Genomic DNA, 26,391 nt, shown 5'->3' with positions numbered 1-26,391 from the left:
TGACATCACCTTCTCACCCCATTTCCTTGCCAAGTGTCTGTCCGAGGGGGTCCCCTGAGACAGAGCCTCTGCAGCCGCACTACTAACGTCGGGATGACAGCCGGCTCGGACAGCAAAGCCTCTCATTCCTGGGGTGTCCTGGGGGCAAACCCCTCCCCAGCGACGACGGAGAGCGCATACAGCGAGCAACGCCCACCCACCTCAGCAGCTCCTGTTTGCCCTTCACCAGCCCGTGCAGAGAATTTAGAATTCCTTTGGCCACCCTGCAAACCTCCGATCAAATATATCTGAGCGTCTGGGGCTGGGTCCTGCCATCAGGATTTTTTTAAACCTCCCAGGGTTCCCTTAAGGGAAGCCAGAGTTGTGAGGCACTGGCCGGGAGAGACAGCTCCGGGTCACACACGGCCAGTTCACAGCGGTGGTTAAACCAGAACCAAGGAGCGTCAGCCAAGGGCCGCTTTGGCACCCTCTCTGCAAAAACAGCGGACAGTCAGCACCCGAAACGGGTGAGTACGAACGGGAAGAAGCTTTGTATGGAAAACCAGCGGTTGCAGAAGAGAGGACCCAAAGCGGATATACAGCTACACCCTAGACCTTCTGTAGACCGCAAGCAAACGCTCCTGGGTGGGGATTTGCAAACGCTGAGATCAAAGCGACATCCAGAATTCACGGGAAAGAGCTGCATCGGCCGTCGGAATAACCGCCAGACGTCCACACAGAGCGAACCTGGACCGCTTCTTCAGAGATTTGCTCAGAGCATCAGGAAATGAGAGTGAAGCGATTTTTAATTAAAAACTTACAAAGAAATGATGGCTCTGGGATTCAAATAGATGCACGCACCCCCAGTGTTCAGTCCCGGCCTGCTTTACAATAGCCCATGGCAGCAACCGAGATACCCACAGACAGAGGGACGGATAAGGGAGATGTGCGTATGCAGGATGGAATGTCACTCAGTCATTAAAAGGAAGGAGCGTGACTCAGCTGAACCGAGATGGATGAACTGAGAGCCTGATATACTGAGTTCAGTCAGTCAGAAGGAGAAAAGCCAATACCATATATTAACGCATATATGTGGAATCTAAAAAAAAAAAAAGATACTGATGAACCCGTTTGCAGGGCAGGAACAAGACGCAGACGTGGGGAACAGATGTGGGGACGCAGCGGGGGAAGGAGAGGGTGGGGCGAATTGAGAGAGCACCGTCGGCATATACTCCCGACCGCGGGTGAAATAGGTCGCCAGTGGGAGGCCGGTGTACAGCGCACGGAGCTCAGCCTGGGGCTCCGTGATGACCTAGCCGGGTGGGATGTATGGATCCACACGGCTGATTCACGCTGCTGGACAGCGGAAACCAGCAATACTGGAAAGCACTTAGATTCCAGTTAAAAACAAATTTAAAAAAAATAATAAAATGAAGACCCATCTCCTAATAGAACCACAACCTGAGGTCCTGTTGGAGGTGGGGCGGGGGCAGTGAGGAGTTAGGGACCACACACACTTCAGTGCATAAGAGGACACAACCAGAGATTCAGTTTATATGAAAAGCATCTCACGGCCGTGAAGTCCAAGCCCCTAAGCGGTTCTTTGGGCTGAGTCATCAGGAATCGAACCTGGAATTCCCACCCCCCTCACCTCACCTCCCAGGACCAGACTCACGCCCGTTCCTCAACCGAGCTCGAGCAGCAAATGGAATAACGATCGTCATCAAACAAAGCAAATGCACGCCTTCCCCAGGGGCTGTGCAGGCGGCCAGCCTCCCTTCCGAAGTACCAGGGTCACTGTGGGTGGTGACTGCAGCCACGGAATTAAAAGACGCTTGCTTCTTGGAAGAAAAGCTACGACCAACCTAGACAGCATATTAGAAAGCAGGGACGTCACTTTGCCAACAAAGGTCCATCTAGTCAAGGCTGTGGTTTCCCCAGTGGTCATGTATGGATGTGAGAGTTGGACCATAAAGAAAGCTGAGCACTGAAGAATTGATGCTTTTGAACTGTGGTGTTGGAGAAGACTCTTGAGAGTCCCTTGGACTGCAAGGAGATCCAACCAGTCCATCCTAAAGGAAATCAACCGTGAATATTCATTGGAAGGACTCATGCTGAAATTCCAATACTTTGGCCACCTGATGCGAAGAACTGACTCATTGGAAAAGATCCTGATGCTGGGAAAGATTGAGGGCAGGAGGAGAAGGGGGCGACAGAGGATGAGATGGTTGGATGGCATCACTGACTCGATGGACACAAGTCTGAGCAAGCTCTGGGAGTTTTGATGAACAGGGAGGCCTGGCGTGCTGTAGTCCATGGGGTCGCAAAGAGTCAGACACAACTGAGCCAGTGAACAATCATCATAACCCAACACAGAAACTTCTGCAAAAGGAAAACGCCCGTCTGAGAGCTCATCACAAATTCTGGTCATGCAGGTGGCTCTGGGGAGAGTGTGTGTAATCCTGGAACATCTTAATATTGAAACTTCTCAACCGTGAAAGAATTAAGGTCCTGAAACGACTGCTTCCGGAGAAAGAAATGTCACCTATACTCGGAGTTATTTTAATACCCTGCGTCTGCTCTGGAGTTTTGGCTAATAACCTAATTACAAAGGGTTTTTGCTTTTTTCCTGAGCCAGCTCCTGTTTTGTTTAGAAAATCTTGCATGAATACTACACCAACACCCTGCTTAGAGAAAGGCGTCCGTACTAGAAAGAAAGGAAAACTGTTAGCCACTCAGTCGTGTCCAACTCTGCGACCCCCACGGACTGTAGCCCACCAGGCTCCTCTTTCCATGGGATTCTCCAGGCAAGAATACTGGAGTGGGTTGCCATGCCCTCCTCCAGGGGATCTTCCCGACCCAGGGATCGAACCCGAGTCTCTTTAAGTCTCCTACCCTGGCAGGCGGGTTCTTCGCCACTAGCACCACCCAAAATGGGGTGACTTTATTTCCTGATGGACCTTTGCTGATGCTTGAAGACAATTATTATGACGCGGGGTGGGCAGAGATGCTCCCGGCGTGTGGCAGGGGGGAGAACAGGGATGCTGGTCCACATCCCGCAGTGCCCAGGATGCCCCCCATCAGAGACTGGTCCAGCCCCCACGTCTCAGCAGCGCTGAGGCTGAGAAACGCTGACCAAGCATGAGGGACACCACCTGTCTGGCCGTCTGTCCATCCACCTGTCTGTCTATGTACCTGTCTATCCCCCCGCCCATCCAGCCATCTCTCCATCCATCTGTGTGTGTACTTCCGGCTCTGGTTGGAAACTGAGATGACCTGCTCCCCCCTCCCCTCTGGGGATGTAAAACAACATTCTGGCTGTGACAGCGATGGGGTGGGGGAGGGAGTGCTCCCAGCTTGTGGTGGGGGCCGACCGGGGGTGTTACTGCACACCCCACTGGACACAGGACACCTAAATGGGAGAGGCATTCAGCCCCGGGCGTCAGCCTTCTGAGGCTGAGAAACCCGGAGCAGGCACGACTGTCTAATTATCTGTCTATCTGTCCATCCATCCATCTATCCATGTGTCTATCAGTGTGAGGCTGAGAAACCCGGAGCAGGCACGACTGTCTAATTATCTGTCTATCTGTCCATCCATCCATCTATCCATGTGTCTATCAGTGTGAGGCTGAGAAACTCTGAGCAGGCACGACTGTGTAATTATCTGTCTATCCATCCATCTATCTATCCATGCATCTATCAGAGTGAGGCTGAGAAACCCTGACCTCAGGGTGTCTAAGTATCTATCTATCTACTAATACATCTACCTACTTATTCTATCTGTCCATCCATTCATCCACCCATCATCATCCATCATCCACCATCGATCCATCCATTGATCCATATATGTACCTATCCATCATCCACCCATCACCCACCCATCATCCATCCATCACCCATCCATCCATCCATCTATCCCTCCACGCACCCATCCATCCACGTAAGCACCTGTGGCTGTGGTTCACAGACTGGGAGGGCTTTACCCTCCGAGGGGACGTATGAGAACATCCACCCATCCATCCACCCATCCACTCATCCATCGACCCACCCACCCATCCATCTATCTATCTATCCACCTACTCATCCATCCATCCACCATCCATTCACCCATCACCCATCCATCACCCATCCATCCATCACCCATCCATCCATCTATCCACCCACCCATCCATCCATCCATCCATCATCCATGCAACCATCCATCACCCATCCATCCATCATCCATCCATCCATCTATCCACCCACCCATCCATCATCCATCATCCATCCACCCATGCACCCATCCATCCACCATCCATCCACCCATCACCCATCCATCACCCATCCATCCATCATCCATCCATCCATCTATCCACCCACCCATCCATCATCCATCATCCATCCATCACCCATCCATCCATCATCCATCCATCCATCTATCCACCCACCCATCCATCCGTCCATCATCCATGCAACCATCCATCACCCATCCATCCATCATCCATCCATCCATTTATCCATCCACCCATCCATCATCCATCATCCATCCATCCATGCACCCATCCATCCACCATCCATCCACCCATCACCCATCCATCACCCATCCATCCATCATCCATCCATCCATCTATCCACCCACCCATCCATCATCCATCATCCATCCACCCATGCACCCATCCATCTATCCCTCCACGCACCCGTCCATCCACGTAAGCACCTGTGGCTGTGGTTCACAGATGGAGGGCTTTACCCTCCGAGGAGATGTATGAGAACATCTGGAGACATTCTGGCCGTGGCAGCGATGGGGGTAGAGGCTGCCCCTGGCGTGCAGTGGGAGGAGCCCAGGGGCCCCCCTCCACACCCCACACAGGGCCCAGGACGCCCCCCATCAGAGACTCGTCCGGCCCCAGATGTCGGTGGGGCTGAGGCTGAGAAAGTCTGACCGGGCACGGCAGACTGGACGACTCTGTGATGCGGGGCGGCGTCCTAGCCCCGTGGGGTGCAGAGCGGTGACTCCGGTCTCCACCCAGCACGCAGCAGGCGCGTTCTCCCCGCTGAGGACTGAGCAGCAGAAAGGCCCTCAGGCGTTGGCAAGCATCGCCTCGAGGCAGAATCCCGCAGATCGAGAGTGACCGGTTTAGACTCAGCTGTTTGTACGGGGGCTGGGAGAACCTCCACCTCCTTTCAGGGATAAACTGGGGCGGGAAGATGCAGGCGGCAAGGAGAAGGGGTCCGTGTAGATGAACAGAGACACGTGTGCATCTGGCTGAGTCCCTTTGCTGTTCACCTGAAACCATCAGAGCACTGTTAATCTGCCATATCCCAACCCAAAACAAAAAGTTTAAGAAAAGGCTGTGGTCGACACATACACACTATTGAAACTCCGTGTAAAACACATAAAACACACGAGAGCCTACTGTATACCACAGGGGACTCTGTTCAGGTTCACATGGCAGCCTGGATGGGAGGAGAGTTTAAGGGAGATTGGATCCACGTATAGATGTCTGGCTGAGTACCTTTGCTGTCGGCCTGAAACCATCACAGCATCGTTAATCGGCTACATTCCAATACAAAACAGAAGTATAGTTTAAAAAAATCTGAATATAAATGAATCATTGCTCCTGGGCAAGCCCATCACCCAGGATGACCTGATGGATGTTTACAAACCATAGAGCTCATGGGAACAGAGAAACGTGGATGTGCCCCTGAATTAACCACTGACATTGACCAATTCTGAGCCAGAAAGCAAAAGGCAACACACGTTAAAGGGCTGATATTTTGCAGAGCAGAACTAAGCTGGAAATCAGCAACAGAAAGTTACCTAAAGTCCCCAAGGATGGATCAGTTGCACAGGTCGTTTCAAAATAACCCACAGGCCAAAGGGAAATCAAAGAACTAGGAAGGGAAACAGAAAAAATATTTGGAACTGGATACAAAGGCAGACACAGGGCCTTCCCTGGCGGCCCAGGTGTGAAGACTTTGCCTTCCAGGACAGACGCTGCAGGTTCAATCCCTGGTCTAAGATCCCACAGGCCTTGCAGTCAAAACACCAAAACAGCAAGCAGAAGCAATATTGTAGCAAATCAAACAAGGATTTTAAAAAAAAAGATTCACATTTAAAAAATATTTTTTAAAAAATGCAAGCACAACCCAAGGAAATCTGTGGGGCGCAGCTTAGACTGTGTTGAAAGGAGTATTTTCAGGGTTATATGCTGGCAGGAGGAAAGAAGGGTTTAGGACGAATAGTTTATGCTCTCACCTTAAGAAATTAAGGAAAACCGTAGTCAACACCGAAGAAGTAGAAAGAAGGAAGCGGGAAGGAGCACACATCACGGAAATTGAAAGCAGAAAGGCAGCGGGGATGACCAATTGAATCAAACACCAGTTCCCTGATTGGTCAATAAACTGGCGATAAACTGAGCAACCGCTTGTCAGATCAATCCAGGAAGCGAAGTGAAGCGAAAGCCGCTCAGCCGTGTCCGACTCTTTGCGACCCCGTGGGCTATACAGCCCATGGGATTCTCCAGGCCAGAATACTGGAGGGGGGGGGCCTTTCCCTTCTCCAGGGGGTCTTCCCAACCCAGGGATGGAACCCAGGCTTCCCGCATTAGGGACAGGCTACCCACTCCAGTATTCTTGGGCTTCCCTTGTGGCTCAGCTGGTAAAGGATCAATCCGGGAAATAAAAGCAAAAATAAATAGCAGGCCAAGTGTGAAGGAGGCTGAATGGACATCACTCAGACCGTATGGACTGCATTAAAAAATTAATAAGAGGGGCCTCCCTGGCCATTCAGTGGCTGAGACTTCACCTCCCAACTCAGGGGGTGGTGGGTTCAGTTGCTGGTCAGGGAGCGAGGACCCTCCCACAAGCCTCCTGGCCAAATACTAACACAAAGAACAGAAGCAACATTGCAACAAAGTCAAAAAAGACTTTAAAAATGATCCACATTAAAAAAAAAAACAACAACAACCTTTAACAAACTATTACTAGGAAACTAGTATAAACAAATTCATGTCCACCAACCTAACAACTTAGGTAAATAGATCTCATTTCCTCAAAATTGACAAATCACCAAAATTCACTCAGAAAAATATGAATAACTGTCATGTAACTACTACAGTGGGTTCCCCAGGTGGTGTGAACAGTCAAGAACCTACCTATCAAAGCAGGGTTCGATCCCTGGGCTGGGAAGATCCCCTGGAGAAGGGAATGGCAACCCACTCCAGTATCCTTGCCTAGAGAATCTCATGGACACAAGAGCCTGGAGAGCTACAGTCCATGGGGTCACAAAGACTCAGATAGAACTGAGTGATTAATACTACAACCTTAAAGGAATTAGACTGATAGTTAAATACTTGGGACAAAAAAAAAAAAAAAAAAAACAACCTCCAAACTTGATGGTTTCACAGGCAAATTCTACCAAATATTTAAGGGGCGGGGGGAATCTCTGTTCTCCACAAACATTGCCAGAAGACAGAAGTAGGGGAAACACGCATCAATTGATGATGTTAAGGATTTGGGCATATCTGCTGTTAACGATCTCTTGCCACGGGTTTCGTGGGCTTGTAACGTCTTAAGCCCGCTTTGACCATGTGTGAGATAGAGAGCCAGCCTGACGCGTGACGCAGGGAGCCCGAAGCCGGTGCTGCGTGACAACCTGAAGGGTGGGCTGGGGAGGGAGGTGGGAGAGGGGTTCCAAAGGGAGGGGCCACATGCATGCCTGTGGCTGATTCATGTAAGGCACAGGCCATCACAAGGCCACAATTATCCTCCAACTAAACTAGATACATTTGAACAGGTTTTTAATCAGAGTAATGCTGGCTTCCATCATGCATTAAGAAAAAGTTGAAAGCATCAGTACAAACAGAGCAATTTCCACGAATGAGGGTTGAAGGAAACAGGACTCCTTCCTAGAAACGGGATATCGGTTCAAGCTTTGGAACAAACCAAGGTCACTCACCACGGCAAGGGAAGACAGCGGAAGAGAAAGTCTCCGGCCACAGCAGACGCGGGGAAGACAGCTGGCAGACGCCAGCCTTCAGCTACGTCCTTCAAAATGTGTGGAATCTCAGAAACACGGGACCGATGAACCTGCTCGTGGGGCAGGAATAGCGGAGGATACCTAAGAAACGGGCACAGGAGGGCAAGCGGGCGGTGGGATGGACCGAGAGCGCAGCGCTGACCTCTGTAGCGGCCGCGTGTAACGCAGACAGCTAGGGGGAGCCGCTGTGGAGACAGGGAGCTCAGCGCGCGGCTCTGTGACGGCCCAGAGCGGGTGGGCTGAGGTGTGAAGCAAGAGGGAGGGGGTATATGCATCCGCCTGGCTGATCCATGCTGCTGGCACAGCAGAGACCAACACGCAATGCCATAAAGCAATTATATGCACACACAGAGAATCGACTTGGGGTTGTCAAGGAGGAAGGAGCAGAGGGGGAAATTGGGAGTCTGAGATTCACAGACACACACCACGGTGTGCAAGACAGACAGACAAGCAGGACCTACTGTATGCCACGGGGAGCTCTACTGAATACCCTGTAATAACTTGCCTGAAAAACTAAATAACAACAGCGCTTCTCAAACTAAGCATAGACTTCTATACACCTGTTAAAAAAAAAAAAGCGCCCACCAACACTGCCAGCTAATTATCCTTCATGGTTAAGACTGCTCCCCTAAGAGGGTCGGGAAACATACGGAAGCCAACTCACTCTCGTAGGCACCATCCAACGGGACATGCTACAGTGAGACCAAGAAAGAACGGACACCAGGAAGTAGGCAAGCTCCGTTCATAAAAATAAAAAAAAGAGAGACTGTCTAGATGGACTAAAAAATGCCTGGAGAAAAAGATGCTCAGAGAAGTCGTGTGAGTCTAGCAAGACTGTGTCACAAAACAAGACTAGTTTATAAAAGTCAGTGGTATTTTTTTATAGACTAGTGATGAATAATTAGAAGCTAAAAATTTTGAAAACACTTACGAGTATTAATTAGAAGTTAACTTTTTTGAAAACACTTGTGAGTATTGCTGGCGTTTAGGGGAGAATGGAAACATGTATATGCACGGCTGAGCCCCTTTGCTGTCCACCGGCAACTATCAAAACACTGTTAACTTGCTATAGTCCATTATAAACTAAGACGTTCAAAAAGACATTATGTTGGGCAGACCCCCTGGAGAAGGGCAAGGCTACCCACTCCAGTATTCTGGCCTGCAGAATCCCATGGACTGTAGACTCCGTGGGGTCACAAAGAGTCGGACACGACTGAGCGACTTTCACTTTCAGGATAAACAAGACGTGATATACGTGCATGTTGTTGTGGTTGGGTAGTCACTCCGTCGGGTCTGACTCTTTGTGACCCCATGGACTGTAGCCCCCAAGGCTCCTCTGTCCATGGGATTCCCCAGGCCAGAATACTGGAGTGGGTCGCCGTTCCCTTCTCCAGGGGGTCTTCCCAACCCAGGGATCGAACCCGTGTCTCCTGCATTGGCAGGCAGATTCTTAACCACTGAGCAACCAGGGAAAGGCATCACACACACACACACACACACACACACGCAGTGGAATCCTACTCAGTCATAAAAAAAGAAGAAAACAATGCGCTTCGCAGCAGCAGGGATGAACCCAGAGATTGTCACACAAAGTAAGTCAGGGAAAGAGAAATACCATATGGCACCACTTAGATGTGGAATCTAAACTACGACCCGAAGGAAAGCATTTAGAAAACAGAAAGAGACTCACACACACAGAGAACCGACTTGGGGTTGTCAAGGAGGAAGGAGCAGAGGGGGAAATTGGGAGTCTGAGATTCACAGACACACACCACGGCGTGCAACACAGACAGACAAGCAGGACCTACTGTGTACCACGGGGAGCTCTACTGAATACCCTGTAATAACTTGCCATGGAAAAGAATCTGAGAAAAAATATATACAAATGCATGCGGGGGAAAGGATAATTTTTAAAAAAACAAATGGTGCTAGAAACCTTGGGGCCGGCCTTAAGCAAGAGCAACGCCGTACTTTTATACGTCACGTCATAAGACAGTCAACTCAACGTACGATAAGCCGGGCGCTTCACTGGCGGCCAACCAGTAAAGAATCTACCTGCCAATACAGGAGGCCCGGGCTCGATCCCGGGGTTGGGAAGATCCCCGGGAAAGGACACAGCAACTCACCGTAGTACTCTTGCCTGGAAAGTCCTGTGAGAGTGAAGCCTGGCGGGCTATAGTCCATGCGGTCACAAAGAGTCGGGCATGACTGGGTGACTAACACTTGCTTACTTCCTTACCAGTATCCTTGGCTGGAGAGTTCCACGGAGAGTGGAGCCTGGCGGGCTACAGTCCACGGGTCACAGAGACTCAGACATGACTGTGCCCGCACGCACCAAATCCGTAAATAGAGATGTGGCTGGAATTGGTCCCACCAGGCGAGTCCCGCGTGAATGAATCGTACGTGTCTACTCGATGGCCGCAGGAGCTTCAGGTAGGTGCTTCCACACGACCCTGGGTGTGTCTGGGAGCATGTTTGTGGACGAGCCGAGCACTCGAATGGGTGGGCTGAAAAAAGTAGATGGCTGCCCCTAGCGCGGGTGGGCCTCGTCTAATCAGCTGAAGGTCTGGACGGACCAGAACTGCAAACCTTCCTGAGGTGAGAGAGAATCCCTCCTGCCCGACTCCTCCACAGGGGCCTGGGTCTCCTCCTGCCTGTGGACCTAAACAGGAACATCAGCTCTTGCTGGGTCTCCGGCTCGTTGCCTCACCTGCCGATCTCAGGACCTGTCAGCCTCCCTGGCACTGTGAGCCAATTCCTCGAAATAGATATCTCCCCATCAGCTACCTATCCACCCACCCGCCCATTCATCTGTCTTGTCTCCAAGTCCAGGTATCTGTCTATCCACCCATTCATGTATCTCACCCAGCTATCTATCCATCTGTCATTCTCTGTTTCGCTGCCAACCCACCCTTGTACCTATAGGCCTCTCCATCCATCCATTGCCCTGTCTATGTTTTATCAACCTAGATATCTATCCATCCGTCATTATCTATCTCCCTATCCATCCACCCATCCATCACGTACCTTATCTATCAATCTAGGTATCTGTCTCTCCATCCATCCACCTGTCTATATTATCTAGGTATCTATCCCTCCATCATTATCTATCTCCCTATCCATCCACCCATCCATCACGTACCTTATCTATCAATCTAGGTATCTGTCTCTCCATCCATCCACCTGTCTATATTATCTAGGTATCTATCCCTCCATCATTATCTATTTACCTACCAACATATCCACCCATCCAGCACCTATCTTATCTTTTGATCTAGGTATCTGCTTCTCCATTCATCCACCTGTCTATATTATCTAGGTATCTATCCCTCCATCATTATCTGTCTCCCTATCCATCCACCCATCCATCACCTGTCTATCTTATCTTTCGATCTAGGTATCTGCCTCTCCATCCATCCACCTGTCTATATTATCTAGATATCTATCCCTCCATCATTATCTATCTCCCTATCCATCCACCCATCCATCACGTACCTTATCTATCAATCTAGGTATCTGCCTCTCCATCCATCCACCTGTCTATATTATCTAGGTATCTATCCCTCCATCATTATCTATCTCCCTATCCATCCACCCATCCATCACGTACCTTATCTATCAATCTAGGTATCTGTCTCTCCATCCATCCACCTGTCTATATTATCTAGGTATCTATCCCTCCATCATTATCTATTTACCTACCAACATATCCACCCATCCATCACTTATCTTATCTTTTGATCTAGGTATCTGCTTCTCCATTCATCCACCTGTCTATATTATCTAGGTATCTATCCCTCCATCATTATCTATCTCCCTATCCATCCACCCATCCATCACCTGTCTATCTTATCTTTCGATCTAGGTATCTGCCTCTCCATCCATAATTATCTATCCATCCATCCATCCATCCACCCACCCATTCACCTGTCTTATCCAGCAGTCAACTACCTACCCATCTTATCTGTAATCTGTCATCCAGCCAGCCAGCCAGCCATTGACCATTCTGCTATCTCTCATCTATTCATCTTTCCATCCACCGATATTTTATTATCTATCCATCTATCGATAATGCTCTATATATCTTTTGTCTATATATCTGTCCAATTATCCATCTATCATTTATCTATCTACCTACCAATTTTCTACCATCTGTCTACCTGTCTAATCTATATATCTGCGTCACCTATATAATCTCAGTATCTATCATTATTATGAGCTGCTGCTGCTGCTGCTGCTGCTGCTGAGTCGCTTCAGTCGTGTCCGACTCTGCGTGGCCCCAGAGACGGCAGCCCACCAGGTGCCCCCGTCCCTGGGATTCTCCAGGCAAGAACACTGGAGTGGGTTGCCATTTCCTTCTCCAATGCATGAAAGTGAAAAGTGAAAGCGAAGTCGCTCAGTCATGCCCGACTCTTAGCCACCGCGTGGACTACAGTCCACCAGGCTCCTCTGTCCATGGGATTCTCCAGGCAAGAGTCTTGGAGTGGGGTGCCGTTGCCTTCTCCATTATGAGCTAATATCATCTATAATCCAATATATATGTATCTACTTTTTGTCTATATGTATACATACGCACACACACCGTCCCTCTGTAAACACCCGTGTTAATCTTGGAACACATGCGTGAAGAAGACTCTGATTTGCTCCTGAAACCAGAAGCCCTTGTGAGACCTTCAGAAGCACTAGTTTCAGAAACACAAACTCCAGCTATTTTTATTCTCGATCCATCAATAATCTACGCATCTTTTATGTATACGTCAGTCCATTTACCCATCTATCCATCCATACACCTGTCTTATCACGTTGGTGTCTATCTATCCATCCATCATTATCTCTCTACCCGTCCATCCATGCACCTGTCTTCACTAACAATCGAGTACCTGCCCACCTATCTGTCTTATCTCTCTACCCATCCATCCATGCACCTATCTTTACTAACAATCAAGTACCTGCCCACCTATCTGTCTTATCTCTCTACCCATCCATCCATCCACCTATCTTTACTAACAATCAAGTACCCGCCCAGCTATCTGTCCTGTCTACCCACTGTCTATCCATTCTCTAGCTGGCTAGCATCCATCCAACTTATCATTCTACTATCATCTATTCCTCTCTCCATTGATCAATTTCAGGCTACGCTGGTGGCTCAGATGGTGAAGAATCTGCCTGCAACGCAGGAGACCTGGGTTCCATCCCTGGGTCGGGAAGATCCCTGGAGGAGGGAAACACAACCCACTCCAGTATTCTTGCCTGGAGAATCCCATGGACTGGGGAGCCTGGCGGGCTACACAGTCCGTGGGGGTCACAAAGACTCAGACACGACTGAGTGACTAACTCTTTCACCTTCAGCTATCTATCTGATCCATCTGCCCACCTGTTTCCCATCTGCTACGTCTCTGTCCATCTGTCAGCAACCCCTTCCTTCCACACACGTGTGAGCTCATCCACCCATCAACCCCCAGTCTTCCCACCTAGCTACCGACTTTCTCTCACCTGTCTACGCTTCTCATCTGTGTATCTGCACCAACTGTCTATTCACGTCTCTATCATCTCATCCTTGTGTTATGTCATCAGCTACCCTCACGCTGGTTTATACCTACATCCGTATGTACTGTCTGTCTCTATATGCAAACAGACACACTTCATCCCTCCAGAAACCCGCGCGGCCCTTAGAGCGCACTTGGGAAGAAAACCCCCATTTGCTTCTGAAACCAGAGGCCCCCGTGAGGCCGAGCTTCAGAAACGCAAACCCCAGAGTCTCCAGTCATGTCATGCCAGCGGCATCCATCCGGGGCAGCGTGGCCCCAGTCTTGGGCCAGGTCCTGGAGCGTCAGTCCACCCCTAAAGAGCATCGGCCGGGGGGTGCGGGCTTTGCACTTGTGCCTATCCATTCAGCGAAGACACCAGAGCTGCCCAGGTCATCGATGCCCAGCCATGGCAGTGGCAGTGGGTCCCATCAAGGACACCATCAGAAAGGATTCACTGTCCTGGGGTGTCTGCATGCAGGCTTGGAACCGAAGTGAGTTTAGCAGACTTCCCTGGTGGCCCACTGGTTCGGAATCCACCTGCCGATGCCGGGGACTCAGGTTTGATCCCTGGTCCGGGAGGATCCCACATGCTGCGGGGCAACTAAGCCCACGAGGCACGAAAACTGAGCCTGCCACCAGAAAGCCTCGCGTGAGACCTTCAGAAACACCGGCTTCAGAAACACAGACTCCACCTATTCTTACTGTCTCTCCATCTACCAAGAACCTCTCTGTGTGTTTTTAATCTGTGCTGTGTTGTGCTTAGTTGCTCCGTCGTGTCTGACTCTTTTGCAAACCCGTGGACTGTAGCCCACCAGGCTCCTCTGTCCATGGGGATTCTCCAGGCAAGAATACTGCAGTGGGTTGCCATGCCCTCCTCCAGGGAATCTTCCCGATCCAGGGATGGAACCCAGGTCTTCCACACCACAGGTAAGTTTTTTCTTTACTGTCTGAGCCACCAGGGAAGCCCAAGAATACTGGAGTGGGTAGCCTATCCCTTCCCCAGGGGCTCCTCCTGAGCCAAGAATCGAACCGGGGTCTCCTGCCTTGCAGGCGGATTCTTTCCCAGCTGAGCCACCAGGGAAGCCCGCTTTTATCCATACATCTGTCCGTTTGTCTGTCTGTCCAGCATCTACCTACCCACCCATCCACTCCTGAGCCCCATGTTCCACAACAAGAGAAGCCCCTGCAATGAGAAGCCCCCACACCTCAGAGAGTAGCCCCTGCTCGCCGCAACTAGGGAAAGTCACACACAGCCATGTACACCCAGGGCTGATTCACGTTGACGTCTGGCAAAAACCACCACAACGTTGTGAAGCAGTTAGCCTCCAATTAAAGGAAAAAAAAAAAAAAAGACTCACTGCAGTTAAAAGCAAATAAATAAATAAAGTGAACGTAGCTACCAAACATCTCTGGAAATGCCAAACACAGGGATGTCCCAGTGCCTGCAGCCCCCTGCTTGGGGGGACATCCGTATGTCTTTTAGAGAAATACTCCCATCGCCCCTTGAGCTGGGTGCTGTTTCAAAGCGCCCCCCGCCCGCCGGGTGCATTTTGGGTTCTCTGCCCCCTGCCACGATCAGCCATGAAGCTGGAGGTCCTTCCCCAAGCCCTATAGTGGGCTCAGCCTCATTCATTTCGTGGGGCACCCAGAGTCTCATCTGAGCTCAACAAACAGAATCCAAGCATGGTCCAGACGCCCAGCCTGGCTTGGGACAGCCCCACCACGACGGGGGATCTGCCCTCACGAGCAAGTCAACAAGGGGGACGCCTCTCGGATGAGATCTCGGGAGCCCCGCACCGAGACACTCTGCACCAGGCAGTTTACCCGTTCCCCCCATAATTTGACCACAACGCAGCACATATTTCAGGAACACACTGCCACCTTATAGAATCTGCATCTTAAACGCACGTCCTTCTAGCAGAAGTCACCCCTGACGCTGTCATAAAGGTTTAAGAGACGTAAGGAAACCGGTGTTACTGGGGCGGTTTCTCCAGCCGGGCGGATGGAAACCAAAGCGTGTGGTGAGCCATCCCTGGGCGGGAGGGCTGTGGCCTGTGCAGACCGCCAACTGCGTCTCCCACGGGCAATCGAGATCGCCACTGTCAGTTCAAGAGCCGATGAGGGTCCCAGACATGCGGGAAGGAGAGAGAGATGTGTGGAGGGGCCACCTCCAGGGACTGTCTGGCTGAGCCCAGAATCTGACCAGTGAGAAGGACGGCCATCCCTCCCTCCCTCATCCCGAACAATGAGTGAGAAACTCAGACAGCTGGTCCGAGATGGCCTCGCCACATCAGATTGCTAACCTCCACACCCACTAGGAGGGCTCTAGTCTCAAAAACAGAAATGAGCAAGTTAACCAGGATCTGGAGAGAGAGAGAGACTTGTTCACAACCTCTGGTGTGAATGGAAAGGGTGGTGCCAGTGTGGAAAAGTTTGACTTGATTTTGCAACCCGGCAATTCTGCTCCTGGATATACACCCAAAGGAATGGAAACTTAGGGTTCAAACAAAATGGCCTGCCCGAATCTTCACAGCGGCACTAGTCACAATCGCCGAAGCACGAAAGGGGCCCAACTGTCCGTCAAGGTGATGGATGGGTAAATGACATGCGGTCCATCCCCAGAGTGGAACATTACGCAGGCATGAAAAGGAGTGAAGCTCTGCCTCAGGCCACAGTCTGGATGGACCTTGAACACACAGCACTCAGGGAGAGGGGCGGCAGCAGAAGGGCACGGGAGGACACTGTCTCGGTCTGCTCGGGCGGCCACAGGAAAATACCAGGCTGCAGGCTTCAGCAACAGGAACAGAGTTCCTACCGCTCTGCAGGCCAGGAGGCAGAGATCGCGGTGTTACGACAGATGTGCATGGGGAAATGGGTGGGTGGGTGGATAATGGATGGGTCGAGGGGTGGATGGGTCGAGGGGTGGATGGGTGGGTGGGTGGGTGGATGGATGGATGGATGGATGGATGGGTGGGTGGATGGGTGGATGGATGGATGGATGGATGGATGAGTGGGTGCGTGGGTGGGTGGGTGTGTGGATGTATGAGTGGATGGATGGATGAATAGATACACGAATGGACAATGGACGGATGGACTCCTGGATGGATGTGTAGGTGGGTAGATGGATGGATGGATGGGTGGATAGATACATGAATGGATGATGCATGGATCTGAGGGTGGATAGATGGATGGATGGAATACACGGATGGATGGATGAGTAGATAAATACATGAATGGATGGATGGACGGATGTGTGGGTGGATGGATGGATGGGTAGATAGATACATGAATGGGTGGATGATGGATGGATTGATGGACAGATGGATGGGTGGGTGGGCGGGTGTGTGGATGTATGAGTGGATGGATGGATGGATTGATACGTGGATGGATGGATGATGGATGGATGGATGGATGAATAGATATGTGAATGGATGATGGATGGCTGGGTGGGTGGATAGATGGAAGGATGGATGGGTAGATGGGTACACGAATGGATGGATGGATGGATGGATGTGTGGGTGGATGGCTGGATGGATGGATGGGATGAGACAGGAGGAGGATTTTTTTTTCAATGGGCCCTTTCTGACCACCTTGAAAACAAAGTTTAAAAACAAGACTGCAGACTTTCCTGGAGGCCCAGTGGTTAAGAATCCATCTGCCAATGCAGGCACTCAGCTTCCATCCCTGGTCCAGGAAAATTCCACCCGCCTCGGACCAACGGGGCCCATGAGCCACAACGGCCGAAGCCCACGTATGAAGAGGCTGTGTGCCTAGACAAGAGAGGCCCCCACAGTGAAAAGCCCGTGGATCCCAACTCAACAGTAGCCTGCACACAGCAAGAGAGACCTCGCGGAACCAAGGTGAAGTTCGAGGAAAACCAGGCTTGCTTCCCAGATCCCGCACTCTTTGCAGACGGAAGGTTTGTCTTGGCCCTGGCATCCAGCAAGTCGGTCAGCAGCATTTTGCCAACACCACGCGCCCACTCTGCTTTGGTAATTCTCACACGATGTCAAACTTCCTCACGATGATTATATCAGGAGCGGCCTCTCTGATCTCTGCTGTGACGACTACAGTTCACTGGAGGCTCAGACGATACTGAGGGTTCTTTAGAAATGAATTAATCTACATTGAATCTTTTAGAGAAAAATGCTATTGGACACCAGACAGACTCCAACCTACTGTAAACATAACTCACCGATGGAGTCTTGCTGTTCAGTCCCTCAGTTGCGTCCAGCTCTTTGCGACCCCATGGACTGCAGCACGCCAGGCCTCCCTGTCCATCACCATGTCTCAGAGCTTACTCAAACTCATGCCCATTGAGTCAGTGATGCCATCCAGCCATCTCATCCTCTCTGGTCCCCTTCCCCTCCTGCCCTCAATCTTTCCCAGCATCAGGCTCTTTTCAAATGAGTCAGCTCTTCCCATCAGGTGGCCAAAGGATTGGAGTGTCCGCTTCAGCATCAGGCCTTCCAGTGAACCTTTAGGGTTGATTTCCTTTAGGATGGACTGGTCGATGTTAAAAAAAAAAATTCACATGACATTGTGATATTCGCTTTATAGCTGTGGTCTGGAACCCAATCCACACGCGGTATCTCAGAGGTAAAACTGCATGAGGCATCTAGGCAGAGGTTTAATATATAATGAAAGACCTAGAGTCTGCTTGTCCTGCAAGTAAAGTAAAATAATAATATCAAGTGAGGCTGACACGGCTCCGCTTCAAGGATATAATAAGAGGCTCTCATTCTGCATGCAGACTAGGGATCACGGCTCTTAATACTCTGGGGAAAAGAATGAAATAAACTGGCTCTTTTTTTCTTTTCCTCCAACCAAACACCCAGAAGGAATGAAGACCTCAGGGATTTCAATGAGAATGAACCGCCTCCCTGCCTGTCCTCATTCGGATGGGGAGCATGATGACTGTAATTGTGCTTGTCAGCAGAACAGAGCTCTTATCTCTTAAGAACAGGTGTTCTGGGGATTTTCCAATTTCTTGTCTTTTCATAACCCCTCCCTCACTCTCCCTGCGTCACCGTGAGTAAACACACAGCGCAGAAAACAGAGCCACCTCTGTTAACAAAGTCTGTGCCACGAGGCGGGACGCATCTGAAAACCCGCCTTCCGTTCACCCCGTTGCAAAGAAGTGATGGCGACCCACTTCGACAAAATGTGCACTTCAGTTTCAGACTTGCCTATGACGTGCTGTGTGGGAAGGAAACGTTCATACATTTAAAGTCTTCGGGGAGGTGTGTCCTAGGTCAAAGGCAGGCATGCATGGTGGTCAGGCACTTCAGGCGTGTCCGACTCTCTGCGACCCCATGGACTGTAGCCCGCCAGGCTCCTCTGTCCACAGGATGCCCCAGGCAAGGATACTGGAGTGGGCTGCCATGCCCTTCTCCAGGGGATCTTCCCGACCCAGGGACTGAACCCGCATCTCATGTCCGCTGTATTGGCATGCAAGTCCTTTCTTTACCACGGGCACCACCTGGGAAGCGCTCGGTCACAGACACTGGAACGCTTTTGGAAGTATTGACTCAGGGCTTCCCCCGGTGGTGGTGGTCCAGCGGTCAGGCCTCTGAACCTTCAATGCAGTGGGCGTAAGTTCAAACCCTGGGCGGGAAAGTTCTACATATTGCTTGGTATGGCCTTAATTAAGGCAAAGCGCTGACGCGGGTCACCAGTCCACTGGAACAGCTCACACAGCTAGAGCGTGGTCAAGTTGAGAAAGCACCAGTGTGAACTCTGCTGTGTTGGAACTCCTCAACGGGCACAGGGGAACGATTATCTAACCCTGTCCAAGGGAGAAACTAAGGCTTGGAGAGGTCCAACCCTTCCCCCAAGGTTCTACAGCTGGCTCCACTCAGACGTTGCTCAGGAAAACCACACAGATCTACAGAATTTTTCTTCTAAAGTTTCATATTGGAGCATGCGTCCGTGCTAAATTGCTTCAGTCGTGTCCGACTCTTTGCGACCCCGTGGACTGTAGCCCGCCAGGCTCCTCTGTCCATGGGATTCTCCAGCCAAGAACGCTGGAGTGGGGTGCCGTGCCCTCCTCCAGGGGACCTTCGAAACCCAGGGACCCAACCTGCAGCTCTTAAGCCTCCTGCGCTGGCAGACGGGTTCTTTACCACCAGCACCACGTGGGACACCCACACTGCAGGACAGCTGATTTGCAATGGTCTGTTACGTTCAGGCGTGCAGCAAAGTTCCTGCGTCATACACACACACATATCCGCTCTTTTTTTAGCTTCTTTTCCCTTATAGGTTATTACAGAGTAATTTGAACAGAATTTGAACAGTAATGTGAACAGTCTTGAACAGAGCTCCCTGGGCTGTTCAGGAGGTCCTCCTTGCTCTTCATGTATTTTACCAATAGCAGTGTGCACCTGCTAATCTCAAACTCCTAATTTACCCCACCCCGCCTCACTTGACCCCTCTGATAACCTCAAGTGGGTTTTCTGTCTGTGGGTCTCTTTCTGTTTCATGTATAGATTCATCTGTATCATTTTTTTTAAGATTGTACATACAAATGACATCACATGATATTAATCTTATGGAAAGTGGACCCCAGGCTCCAGCCTTTGTTCCACTATGGCTGGGTGTACAGGACGGCTCACCCCCCCCCCCCCCAGCAGGGCTGGGGTGTCCGGAGCCCAGGATTTCCTGGTCTCAGACAACAGTAGTGGAGGACCACGGCTCACGCTGCGTGAGCAAAGTCTCAGATTTGTCCAACGTGGGCACCCTCTGGTCGCCCAGCTTTCAGTGGTGGATACACAGCTTGGTGGGACTTCCCAGGCGGCCAAGTGATTAAGAATCCACCGGCCGGGCAGGAGACGTGGGTTCGGTCCCTGGTCCGGGAAGATCGTACGGGCCACAGAGCAACTAACCCATGCATCACAGTTATTGAACCCGTGTGCCGCAGAGCTGGTGCTCGGCCACAAGAGGAGCCACCACAATGAGAAGCCCGCTCCCCACAACCATATAGTAGCCCCTCTCGCCGCAACTGGAGAGAAGCCCGAGCGACAAAGACCCAGAGCAGCCGCAAAACAAACCCAAGTTTTAAAAGGAAGTTGGACGTCGCGGCTTCCGTGAGTTTCCGTGGTGGACACCAGTCCGTGAAGTTGGCAAGATGAGTCGTTCCAACAGCAGCTAAGCAGAGATGCGGTTTCCTAGCACCGTGGACGCGCCTTATGGCTTCTGGAGACAGGACTAAACATCTCTGGACGCTTTCAAACTGTGCTGCTGGAGAAGGCCCTTGAGAGTCCCTTGGACTGCAAGGAGATCCAACCAGTCCACCCTAAAGGAAATCAACCCTGAATACTCATTGGAAGGACTGATGATGCAGGTGAGGCTCCAAGGCTTTGGCCACCTGATGTCAAGAGCTGACTTATTGGAAAAGCCCCTGATGCTGGGAGGGATTGAGGGCAGGTGGACAAGGGGACGACAGAGGATGAGATGGCCGGATGGCATCACCGACTCGATGGACATGAGTTTAAGCAAATGCTGGGAGACAGTGGAAGACAGAGAAGCCTAGCGTTCTGCAGTCTAGGGGGTCACAAAGAGTCAGACAGGACTTAGAGACTGGACGATAATGACACGGGGCTAACATCTCCAGGGAGAGAATATGGGACCACGGGTCAAACCCAAGCTCAGGCTCTCCTGACGCAAGCTCAACCTGGAACCTAGACATGTTTCTCCACTTTGATGAACTCGTCTGTAGGCGGGGACAAGTCCTATTTGCTTCTGTGCTTCAAGGTCATTTATTAAGGTTTTACACTGATTGTAAACTGGGGGGAAATTACATTGCATTCTTTAGAAAACATCGGCATCGTTCTATGGAAGTAAAATAAATTGCTTCATCAAAGGGAGGAAAGAAGAAGGAAAAAAAGAACCCTCAGAAAACCCAGTGCTACCATCATCTGTGTGAATTTGACCTTCATCAGACATCTACAGCCTTATCTGTCTTTAATGTCTTCAATGTTTTATGTTCCAGTGGAAGCCCTCCACGGCGCACGTCGGAATTTTTCCCGTAAATCTCCCAGGTACCGTCATGGGGTTAGAAATGGCATCGACGAGGACGGCGCCTCTTCGTCAGGCTAATCACAGCCCCGGCTTCATCGTTTGCAAGCACTTCCGTTGATTCTCAAGGATTTTCAAGTTGATGCCCGTCAGCGGAAAGGTCGATCGACACGTCCTTCGGATAGAAGTCTTGACAACAGCTTTCATAACCGTGTTAGAGTGATGAGTTACATGTATTAACGGAGAGTGAGGGATTAACTTTCCTGACTTTCTAGCACAGCAAAGGGTTCATTTTTAATTGCAGGGTAGTTGGTTTACAACGTTGCAGGCTTCTGCCGTACAACAACGTGAATCGGCTGTAAGAACACATGTATCCCCTCCCTCTGGACCCTCCCTCCCAGCCCCATCCACCCATCTGGGTCATCACGGAGCCCCGAGCTGAGCTCCCTGTCTACACAGCAGCTTCCCACTCGCTGTCTGTTTAACACAGGGTGGCATGTATATGTCAGGGTTACTCTCTCGATCCATCCCACCCTCTCCTTCCCCACTGTGCCGACATGTCCATTCCCTACATCTGTGTGTCCCTGTCTTCTCTGTAAGTAGGTTCATCTGCACCATCTTTCTAGATTCCATACATATACATTAATGCACAATATTGCTTCTTGTCTTTCTGATGTACTTCACTCTGTATGACGGGCTCTAGAATCATCCACCGCCGTTCAACCGACTGAAAGTTGTTCCTTTTTGATGGGTGAGTAATGTTCCATTGTATGTATGCACCACGGCTTCTATCCATTTGTCCACTGATGGTCACTTAGGTCCCTTCCGTGTCCTGCCTACTCTGAAAGCTGCTGCAACGGACCCCGGGGTACGTGCATCTTTTTTGCATAAACCTTGTCTTTTCTGGATAAATGCCCAGGAGTGGGATTGCTGAGTCATATGGCAGTTCCAGCTTTCATTTCTTGAGGAGCCTCCATACTGTTATCCACAGTGTCTACACTTAAGCACCACCGAAAGTGTCTTAATCCAAGATGGCATTTTATGTTTTAAATTTTTAACTCGTTGGCCAGACTACACACGTACAGGATCTTAGTTCCCTGACCAAGTATTAAACCATCACCCCCTGCATGGGAAGGCTAAGTCTTCAGCACTAGACCACGAGGGAGGTCCCCATATATTGTGTCCTGGGTCTGCTGGCTGGTCCTAACATTACGAATTCTGTTCTCACACCTGAATGGACCACACCAATCTGAGTGATACTCCCCGCTATGGTTTCACAGGTGTTGAAACAAAGAGTGCGGTTCCTGCCCTTGGAAGAACAAAGCGTCCCCGTCCTGGGTCATTTATATAAGTTCCAGTGTGCCCTGCACCTCCCATCCTGCCAAACGCTGGCAATTTCAAGTCTCACTGCGTTACAAGAAGTCTCCTCTCACAGTTTTCAGCTTTCTTTTCTTTCTGTTTTTTGTTTCTTTCCTGGAGACATATCCTGACCGGAAAGGACATTTTCTGGATCATTTAGTAACACAGTCTGGCGTTCGGTCGGCAAAGTCTGGTGGAAATATCCTTGGCCACTAAGACAAATGGGAACATGCTGGTCTCATCACGCCAGCCCACATGGAAGATGCTGCCGCGGGGCGTCACGATTTTAAAGTGAATTTTGTAAGTGAGGGAAGTAGTTCTCAGGTATGTTGGATTTTGTGAAACCACTTGGGGGCTACTGGGAAGATTCACCTTCTTGGGGCTCTGGGTCAGGGGAGGACAGACGACCAGGAAACAAGAGAGATTTGTCACCAGGCGTCAAATCAGGACTTAGTTTCTCCCAGCTTCTCTGGTGGCTCTGGGGTAAAGCGTATGGCACCCCGCTCCAGCACTCTTGCCTGGAGAATCCCATGGACAGAATAGACTGGTGGGCTGCAGTCCATGGGGTCGCAAAGAGTCAGACACGACTGAGCGACTTCCCTTTCACTTTTCACTTTCATGCGTTGGAGAAGGAAATGGCAACCCACTCCAGTGTTCTTGCCTGGAGAATCCCAGGGGCGGGGGAGCCTGGTGGGCTGCCGTCTATGGGGTCGCACAGAGTCGGACATGACTGAAGCGACTTAGCAGCAGCAGCAGCAATGCAGGAGACTCGGGTTCGCTCCCTGGCCTGCTGTGGGAAGCATGCGGGAAGATCTCACATGCTGTGGGCAAGCAAGCCTGTGGTCTGCAACAAGAGTACCCACTGCAACGAGAAGCCCACAGACCACACGTAGAGAGTAGCCCCCGCTCACAGCAGCCAGAGAAAAGTCTATGAAGCAACCAAGATCCAGCACGGCCAAAAAGTAATTCTTTAAAATTACTTTATGTGGTCAAAGCTACGGTTTTTCCAGTAGTCATGTATGGAGGTGACAGTTGGACCATCAAGAAGGCTGAGTGCCAAAGAATGGATGCTTTTGAACGGTGGTGTTGGAGAAGACTCTTGACAGTCCCTTGGACTGCAAGGAGACTAAAGGAAACCAGTCCTGAATATTCACTGGAAGGACTGATGCTGAAGCTGAAGCTCCAATACATTGTCCACCTGATGCAAAGACCTGACTCATTGCAAAAGACCCTGATGCTGGGAAAAATTGAAGGCAGGAGGAGAAGGGGACGACAGAGGATGGGATGGTTGGATGGCATCACCAACTCGATGGACATGGGTTTGAGCGAGCTCCGGGAGTTGGTGATGGACAGGGAGGCCTGGTGTGCTGCAGCCCACGGGGTCACAAAGACTTGGACATGACTGAGCAACAGAACAACAACCTCGTTCACGCTCCCCTGTGAGGTCATGGCATCTCAGGGTAGCCGCTGAGACAAGACTGTTGGAAATAGGCCATTTTAGTTCGACTTTGCCCGTACTTGCAAACGTGCCTACACGGCCATGGAGAAATGACAGGCTTCTGATTTCTACACGGGGGCGCCCCTTTCTGTGATCAGCTGGAAACATATGTACCAAAGAACTGAGAGCAAATTCCATTTAAGGGGAAAAAAAATAATAAAGAGGAGAAAACAAAAGTGGTCCAGATGAACCAGCACCATCGCTGCGGCCTTGAGAGTCCACTGTAACTAAACTGTTCCTGTCTTCACAAAAGGAGGAATTAGCTTCCCCGAAAGGCCATTTTTAAAGGACACGCCACTTCAGAGAAAGACAGATACTCTCTGCGACCACCTATACGTGGAATCTAAAAAGAACAGACAGCTGGGGAGTGTAACAAGAAAGAAAGACAATCAGTCACCGATACAGAGAACGGATTAGTGCTTACCAGTGGGGGGGGGCAGGCAAGATGGGGGAGAGGACTTTGTTAAAAGGGTTTATTACAGGGTTATATAAAACTGTGTGCATATTTCAAATGCATAACCAGCAAGGACCTGCTGTCCAGCACAGGGAACTCTGCTCAATACTCTGTAATAACCTTACGGTTACCAGGGGGAAGGATGGAGGAAGGGATAGTCAGGGAGTCTGGGATGGACATGGACACACTGCTGGATTTAACAAGGAGAACCAGTGACGACCTGCTGTCCAGCGCAGGGAACTCTGCTCAATGTCACGTGGCAGCCTGGATGGGAGGGGAGTTTGGGGGAGAATGGATCCATGTGTATGTATGGCTGAGTCCCTTTGCTGTCCACCTGAGACTGTTCCAACGCTGCTAATCAGCTATATTCCAATATAAAATAAAAAAGCTTAAAAATAAATAGAAATAAAAACCATGAGTATGAAACTTTAAAAAATTGCAAAGCCCTATGGACCTTAAAGGGAAAAGGCAATGGCACCCCACCCCAGTACTCACCTGGAGAATCCCATGGGCAGAGGAGCCTGGTGGGCTGCAGTCCATGGGGTCTCAAAGAGTCGGACACGACTGAACGACTTCACTTTCCCTTTTCACTTTCATGCATTGGAGAAGGAAATGGCAACCCACTCCAGTGTTCTTGCCTGGAGAATCCCAGGGAGGGGGGAGCCTGGTGGGCTGCCGTCTATGGGGTCACACAGAGTCGGACACGACTGAAGTGACTTAGCAGCAGCAGCATGGACCTTAAAGAATGTTTCACTCAATGCAAAATGTTTAAAAATAAAATGCATATGAAAAATGAAGGTGTCACAACGTTATAAATTAAATTTCGATTTTTTTAAATTTGGAGAAACAGGAAAAATAAAATGTTCATCATTCAGACACTTGAATGGGTTGTTTGATGAACTGGTAAATGAAGACTGGGTCATATGATTACACTGGGAAAAGAATTCTTTTCTTTTTTCCTTTATGGTTTTTTTTTTTGTTTTTTTTTTTTTGAGGATTCTTGCTTTACAACGCTGGGTTGGTTTCTTCTCTACAACTCGGCGAATCAGCTATTTATTGTCGTTCTGTCACTCAGTCGTGTCCGACTCTTTGCGACCCCATGGACTGCAGCATGCCAGGCCTTCCTGTCCATCACTAACTTGCAGAGTTCACCCAAACCCATGTCCATTGAGTCGGTGATGCCATCCAGCCGTCTCATCCTCCGTCGCCCCCTTCTCCTCCCGCCCTCAGTCTTTCCCAGCAGCAGGGCATCAGCTCTAAGAACACTTCCATCCCCTCCCTCTTGAGCCTGCCTGCCACCCCCACCCCCCACTCTGGGTCATCGCGGAGCCCCGAGCTGAGCTGCCTGTCCATCCCCAGCTTCCCACTGGCTGTCTGTTTCACACAGGGTATCTGTCAGAGCTGCTGTCTCAGTTCACCCCACCCTCTCCTTTCCCCCGCCATCTCTGCAGTCTGAGGCGTGGGAGACTGCTGACCCCTTATGCGGGCGCTCATCAGAGCCTCTGCTAGAACAGGTGACCCAGGGTACCAGGAGGCG

This window comes from Ovis canadensis, chromosome Y (genome assembly GCF_042477335.2).
Source record: "Ovis canadensis isolate MfBH-ARS-UI-01 breed Bighorn chromosome Y, ARS-UI_OviCan_v2, whole genome shotgun sequence".
Lineage (NCBI taxonomy): Eukaryota > Metazoa > Chordata > Mammalia > Artiodactyla > Bovidae > Ovis > Ovis canadensis.
This window is presented reverse-complemented; position numbering follows the sequence as displayed.